This window comes from Terrapene carolina, unplaced genomic scaffold (assembly GCF_002925995.2).
Source record: "Terrapene carolina triunguis isolate 2854851 unplaced genomic scaffold, T_m_triunguis-2.0 Scaffold751, whole genome shotgun sequence".
NCBI classification, from domain to species: Eukaryota; Metazoa; Chordata; order Testudines; family Emydidae; genus Terrapene; species Terrapene triunguis.
Genome location: NW_020665102.1, coordinates 2374382 through 2382440, shown reverse-complemented (window position 1 = coordinate 2382440; position 8059 = coordinate 2374382). Strand labels below are relative to the sequence as shown.

The following is an 8059-nucleotide window of genomic DNA, read 5'->3' as shown; positions in this document are numbered from 1 at the left end:
GAGGTCTACACACTGCCAAGTCACTTAGTGTGCAGAAACTGTGCAGTTGCAGCGCTATTTAAAAAAAACTCCACCCCGACGAGAGGCTTTCTGTGCCAGGGCTACAGCAGCGCGGTGCCAGTGTAGACACCCTGGTCGATTACAGCGTTGTGACTGGCCTCTAGGAGGTGTCCCACAATGCCTGTTCTCACCTCTCTGGTCATCAGTTTGAACTCTACTGCACTGCCCTCAGGTGACCAACAGTGAACACCACCCGTTAAATTCCTTGGGAATTTTGAAAGTCCCACTTGCCACAGAGACTGATTATGGTTACAGACCCATCCTGAAATTAGACCAGGATATTTTAAAGCTTTATCTCGTAGTAAAGTAACACAATTCAAACGTGTCATCACAGAGGAGAAAGCACTCCTTCATTTCATACTTATTACTACTGCTCTCACTGACAAATTTCCTTTTCTTGGTGCTGCTCCCAGTACTTTAGGGAGTTTTTCCTCTTCTCCCTTCCAGCTTTGGTTATGGGACTGCAGCAGCTCCCCAGATAGCCAGTTTTGCTCTTTCACTTACATCCTTCACTTTTGTGGATGAAGCTGTGTCTGTCACCAGTTTAATTCATATCTGAGACCTCAGGTACCAGCAGCTAGTTACAAAGACGAAATTCTCATTGCCATCAGTGGGAGGTTATCCTGGGCTGCCAGGGCTGTATGATTTGGCCCAGGATCGGTCAAGGTGCTACAGCAGCTACACTCTTACACGGTGAGTCCAGCAGCCTAATACCAAACTGTTCTGCCATAGTTTGCAGGGTGGCCTGGCTTGCTGAGAATCTGGCAGAAGAGAGACCTTGGAGTAGAGAAGGAAAATGTCCTCAGCAGTCACAGCTGGCAGGAGCAGGCAAGGTTGGGTTTGTTTTAAACTTCTCTCCCTGCTCAAGACTTTAATCATTCCTACAGCTCTTCTCTGAACCCTCTGTAATTTATCAGGGAAAACAACCAATGAACCAAACAAACAAACTAAACCAGGCTCTTTTGACTGATGTAACAATCTATTACCTTCCAAGGTTGAATATAAATCAGATCATTTTATTCACCCAAGAGTTCAACTTTAAGGGCTTTTTGTTTTCTAGTTCCAATCAAATCCTGTGCAACAGCATTATTGTTAACTCATCACTTGGTCACTTAACATTCACAGGTTCAAAAAGTTGGCAGGGCTAAGTCTTTCCTCCCACACCAACATGAAAAGAAATCAGTGACAGAAAATGCCCTAAAGCACCTCTGCTGCCTTGCACAACAGACTGGGGAAATACATGAGGGAAAGTGCTCTCCTCTCTCCTCCTGACACTGAGTAACATTTCTGTCTGTCCTTGAGATCCTGTCACAGGGACAAGGCTTAAGGATGCAAATGACATGTTAAGGCTTCATTGGTTTGTACATTCCTTTACTCCTTCATTAGTGATAAGGGTGCATGAGCTAGAAATAATCCAGCTCTGACTTTTACACTATAGGCTATTTCCAGGCTCGCAATAAAAAAAAATCTTTCTTTCTAATATGAGCAAATTGAATCTGGAGTTATTGCAAGATGATCAATACAGCGCCCCAGGATGCCTTTCTTTCATCAAATATATTTTTATCACATTAACTGGGTGCGTCTCCTGCTAGGAAGTGTCTGTCCAGTGGCAGCACCCAGTGTACATTCCCCATTTACGAACTCATCTTCAGTATATAAGCCACTGAACCTAGCAAGGGGAGGATCCCAGTAGCCAGGCTCCAGCCTGAGCAAGCCCCAGGACCCCAAGCCTGGCAAGCCCAAGTCAGCTGGACTGGGCCAGCTGTGGGTTTTTAATTGTATTGTAGACATACACTTGGTGTCAAAATCACAGCTTTCTCCTCAGGAAATCAAGCCCTAGTCCCCCACGTGACAGTTAGGGATAGTCACTGCTATACTCATGAGGTCAGAACTGACAACTGCCCCTGCACAGGGACCTAGGGGAAGAACTTGGCCAGCTCCTTGGACAGTTGTGGCTGGCAGGAGATCCAGCTAGGCAGGAGTTGCTCTGGGTTCTATGCAGGGGGAGATTAACTGGGAGAAGTGGGGACTTTGGGTATGTCTACACTACGGGATTACTCCGATTTTACGGAATTTGATTTTTGGCAACAGATCGTATAAAGTCGAGTGCATGCAGCCACATTAAGCACATTAATTCAGCGGTGTGCGTCCATAGTACTGAGGCTAGCGTCGACTTCTGGAGCGTTGCACTGTGGGTAGCTATCCCATAGTCTCCCCCACCTATTGGAATTCTGGGTTGAGATCCCAATGCCTGATGGGGCAAAAAACATTGTCACGGGTGGTTCTGAGTACATGTCATCAGGCCCCCCTCTCCCTCCCTCCGTGAAAGCAATGGCAGACAACCATTTCACGCCTTTTTTCCTGGGTTACCTGTGCAGACGCCATACCACAGCAAGCATGGAGCCCGCGCAGCTCAATGCAGTAGTCATGAACATTGTAAACACCTCGCACATTATCGTGCAGTTTATGCTGAACCAGAACCTGCAAAAACCAGGCGAGGAGGAGGCGGCGACGGCAGCGCGGTGACGAGTGATGAGGACATGGACACAGAATTCTCTCAAACGGCGGGCCCCAGTGCTTTGGAGATCATGGTGTTAATGGGGCAAGTTCATGCCGTAGAACGCCGATTCTGGGCCCGGGAAACAAGCACAGACTGGTGGGACCACATAGTGTTCCAGGTGTGGGACGATTCCCAGTGGCTGCGAAACTTTTGCATGCGTAAGGGCACTTTCATGGAACTTTGTGACTTGCTTTCCCCTGCCCTGAAGCACCAGAATACCAAGATGAGAGCAGCCCTCACAGTTGAGAAGCGAGTGGCGATAGCCCTGTGGAAGCTTGCAACGCCAGACAGCTACCGGTCAGTCAGGAATCAATTTGGAGTGGGCAAATCTACTGTGGGGGCTGCTGTGATGCAAGTAGCCAAAGCAATCACTGAGCTGCTGCTACCAAAGATAGTGACTCTGGGAAATGTGCAGGTCATAGTAGATGGCTTTGCTGCAATGGGATTCCCAAACTGTGGTGGGGCGATAGATGGAACCCATATCCCTATCTTGGCACCTGACCACCAGGGCAGCCAGTACATAAACTGCAAGGGGTACTTTTCAATGGTGCTGCAAGCACTGGTGGATCACAAGGGACGTTTCACCAACATCAACGTGGGATGGCCGGGAAGGGTTCATGACGCTCGTGTCTTCAGGAACACTAGTCTGTTTAAATGGCTGCAGCTAGGGATTTACTTCCCAGACTAGAAAATAACTGTTGGGGATGTTGACATGCCTGTAGTTATCCTTGGGGATCCAGCCTACCCCTTAATGCCATGGCTCATGAAGCCATACACAGGCAGCCTGGACAGTAGTCAGGAGCTGTTCAACTATAGGCTGAGCAAGTGCAGAATGGTGGTAGAATGTGCATTTGGACATTTAAAAGGCTTTTGGAGTACCTCCAGGAGAGCTTCATCGCCAGACACATTAACAGATTTTTCCAGTAGCTGTACTGGCCGCGAATGCATCCCAAGTCCTCAGGGTAAATTAATCATTAGAAAACACTTGCTTTTAAACCATGTTTTATATTTACAAAGGTACACTGACCAGAGGTCCCTTCTACGGCTTCATGGTCCGGGATACTGCCTTGGGAGGGTTGGGAGGCTATTTCAGTCAGGGTGAGAAAAAGATCCTGGCTGTTGGGGAGAACGGTGTGCTGTATGCTCTCCGCAAGCTCATCCTCCTTCTCCTCCCCGTCCGCAAAATCCTCAGGCATGGCTGAGATTACCCCCGCCTCGGAATCCACGGTCAGAGGTGGGGTAGTGGTGGCAGGCCCCCCCTAGAATTGCATGCAGCTCAGCATAGAAGCGGCATGTCTGCGGCTCTGCCCCGGACCGTCCGTTTGCTTCTTTGGTTTTCTGGTACGCTTGTCTGAGCTCCTTAAGTTTTATGCGGCACTGTAGTGAGTCCCTATTGTGGCCTCTCTATAACATGCCTGTGGAGATTTTTTTCAAGTGTTTTGGCATTTTGTCTTTTGGAACGTAGTTCTGCTTGCACAGAATCGTCTCCCCATACAGCGATCAGATCCAGTACCTCCAGTACGGTCCATGCTGGTGCTCTTTTTCGATTCTCGGACTGCATGGTCACCTGTGCTGATCAGCTCTCCACGCTGGGCAAACAGGAAATGAAATTCAAAAGTTCGCAGGGCTTTTCCTGTCTACCTGGCCAGTGCATCCGAGTTCAGATTGCTGTCCACAGCCGTCACAATGGTGCACTGTGGGATAGCTCCCGGAGGCGAATCCACACTAACCCTAATTCGAACCGGCAATGTCGATTTCAGCGCTACTCCCCTCATCGGGGAGGAGTACAGAAATAGATTTTAAGAGCCCTTTATTTCGAAGTAAATGGCTTTGTTGTGTGGATGGGTGCAGGCATTAATTCAATTTAATGCTGCTAAATTCGACCTAAACTCGTAGTGTAGACCAGGCCTTTGTCTCTCATTTACAGGGCGCTTTGCCAGAGTGGAGCCTGTAGGTCACATGCTGGGGGGCTGTCACGGGCACACAGGCTGTGCTCTGGAACAGCTCTGAATCAAACCCAGGCAGGACCCTCGTCAGTGTGACACCCCTCAGGGCGCGCTCTCACTAGGGGAAGCCCCCTTGCCTTCAGCACCTCCTGGGACTGACCTTGGATCTTTCAGCACCCCTGTTCCACACCGAGAGCTTCCTGTAAGCTCAGTAGGACACCTGGGAAAGCCTTACACCCCACCCCCAAAGGGGAGACATGCACCCCCAACTTCCACAATCACCACTGACTCTCAGCCAGCCTTGTAAAGCAGAAGGTTTAGTAGTGGTCTGGAATAAATCGTGGGAAAGTTCTTTGTTAGCACAGGAAGTAGGAAGATTCAGCAAAGTCGATCTTGGGGAGACCCAGAACTCACAGCCTGGGCTCTCCCCTCGAGTCCCAAAAACAGCAGACTCCTTGCTTCCAACAGCAATGCCCTTTGCCCCTCTTCTGTCCTTCATTCTGTTTCCCTGGCAAACTGGTCACCTGGCCTCCACCTCTTTCTTTGTTCTCCAACTCATCCCAACCAGCTGACTTCTTCCAGCAGGTACGCCCCAGCCATCAGTTGCTAGGATACAGAATTTGTGGCCGTTGTCTGGGCCCAAGCAGCTAGACAGCAGTCACACCTGCCCTTTAGGGATCTCTGCAAAGATCAAACACCCTTGTCCCACCACCTAGATCAGTGGTCCCAAAACTTTTGAGTCCCAAAACATGCCCCCCCCCGATCCACATCTGGGAGTGGGGCCACAGCTACGGGGGAAGCAATGTGGACAGGGGTAAAGAGGTTGAGGCAGGGGCCAGAGCTGGGGGTGGGGGCTGAGACCGGCAGCGGAGCCCCAGCTGTAGGGCTGGGAGTGGAGCCCTGGGAGCGGTGCCCGCAGCGAGGGCCAGTAGCTGGGTCTCGGGCCAGGAGCGGAGCTGCATGGTGATCCCTTCCCACCCCCTGTAGGGACTGGCCCAGGCCCCAGTTGCAATCCCCTGAATGTTATTCCATTCTGCCTGGTGGGATGCACCCCACATTTTGGACCTCTGACCTAGATATTTGTGCAACAAATAGGAGAAATGTCCAGAAAATTCCCACTTCATCACAGGGGTGTTACTGGAGTCTGAGCTAGGCAGCAGCACAAGGAAAGTGTGGAGGTTTCTCTTTGGAAAAATTAAACTGCAAAACATCTCCCTGTGTTCCAGGAAAAGCCTCTCATTTATCCCTTAACCCCTTCCCCATGAAAATCTCCACCCTTGCCCTGGCACACAGAGAACCCCTCACTCCAATGTAGATTTTTAACTTTTCTTACTTTTCCTTTGCCTTGTACAAACATTTTTCCCATCAAAATGATCAAGGGCTTTTAAAATGAGAATAAGAGAACAAACTAAATCAAAACCAAAGAAACCGCTATCAGTCTCCCCACCACATATAGTTTGGGTCTGAATTTTTCTACTGAAATTTTGAGGCAATAAAACTCACACTGCTATTGTCCAGAAAAAAAACCTAGACCTCCCATGCAGTACCTAGGACATCTATTTCTGAACCACCAATGCTTCAGCTCCTTTTGTGGAATTTCCAGTTGCCCAATACTGCTGGTATTCCAGGGGAGCAATTCTTGACTCCTGTAAGCACTTATCTCAACCTCGTTCTGTGTATCACAAGTTTCTCTAGAAAAGGACAGTGAGTAGTTCTAGGGTCCAGTGATCCTCATCGAAATCAAGCTAGAACCAGGGAATCCTTTCCCTTTCCCAGGTTGTGGGAGGGGAGGCATTTAAAAGAGTGCCCAGAGATTACAGCCTGAAAATAGGTATGTGAAACTAACTCCTGCTTTCCCTGACAGGGCTTCCCCTAGATCAGTGGTCCCCAACCTTTTTCATCTGGCGGGCGCCAGATGACGAGCCACGGAGGACCGTGGCGGCGGACAAGCATCCGCTGAAATGCCGCCGACAAACGGCAACGTCATTAAGCGTGGCATCGTGGCTGAAATGCTGCTGATTTTAGGCGGCATTTCGGCGGCGACGCCTCTGGATGACGCTGCTTCTCGGCATTTTGGCAGATGCTCATCTGCCGGCCAGTACACGGGTGCACTTAGATGCCCCGGTGGGTGCCATAGCACCCACGGGCACCACGTTGGGGACCCCTGCCCTAGACCAAATGGCATCCCAGGCGAGAAGCATCTTCGGTGCCCCCCCACACATCCCCTCCTCGCTCCATATGTTAAACCATTGAATACCTTATTTTTTTTATTGCATTTGTAGCTCATTTCATGATTTTGATGCACAATTTGCATGCATGATTTTCTGTCATATAAGATGATAAATTTGCATGCTAGAATATTAAATCTGTATTTATTCATGCCATATATAAGCAAATAAAAAAATTCATTTCCTTTAAGTGTATAGAAACTTTTTAATTTTAAGAGTAACTGAAATGTACTAAGCAACAGAGGGTCCTGTGGCACCTTTGAGACTAACAGAAGTATTGGGAGCATAAACTTTCGTGGGTAAGAACCTCACTTCTTCAGATGCAAGTAATGGAAATCTCCAGAGGCAGGTATAAATCAGTGTGGAGATAACGAGGTTAGTTCAATCAGGGAGGGTGAGGTGCTCTGCTAGCAGTTGAGGTGTGAACACCAAGGGAGGAGGAACTGCTTCTGTAGTTGGATAGCCATTCACAGTCTTTGTTTAATCCTGATCTGATGGTGTCATTTTTGCAAATGAACTGGAGGTCAGCAGTTTCTCTTTGGAGTCTGGTCCTGAAGTTTTTTTTGCTGTAAGATGGCTAACTTTACATCTGCTATTGTGTGGCCAGGGAGGTTGAAGTGTTCTCCTACAGGTTTTTGTATATTGCCATTCCTGATATCTGACTTGTGTCCATTTATCCTCTTGCGTAGTGACTGTCCAGTTTGGCCAATGTACATAGCAGAGGGGCATTGCTGGCACATGATGGCATATATAACATTGGTGGATGTGTAGGTGAATAAGCCGGTGATGTTGTAGCTGATCTGGTTAGGTCCTGTGATGGTGTTGCTGGTGTAGATATGTGGGCAGAGTTGGCCTCGAGGTTTGTTGCATGGGTTAGTTCCTGAATTAGAGTTGTTATGGTGCGGTGCGTGGTTGCTGGTGAGAATATGCTTAAGGTTGGCGGGCTGTCTGTGGGCGAGGACTGGCCTACCTCCCAAGGTCTGTGAAAGTGAAGGATCATTGTCCAGGATGGGTTGTAGATCACTGATGATGCGTTGGAGAGGTTTAAGCTGAGGACTGTAGGTGATGGCCAGTGGAGTTCTGTTGGCTTCTTTTTTGGGCCTGTCTTGTAGCAAGAGGCTTCTGGGTACACGTCTGGCTCTGTTGATTTGTTTCTTTATTTCCTTGTGTGGGTATCGTAGTTTTGAGAATGCTTGGTGAAGATCTTGTAGGTGTTGGTGTGACGAACTGGGTCTGTTCTTACTGTGGTCTGGGAATGCTGACAG

General features: G+C 48.8%; 1 pseudogene; it reads right to left on the bottom strand.

Annotated features, from left to right (window-relative positions):
• LOC112124918 overlaps positions 1–8059 on the bottom strand; it is a 377084-nt pseudogene that overhangs the window by 163108 nt on the left and 205917 nt on the right.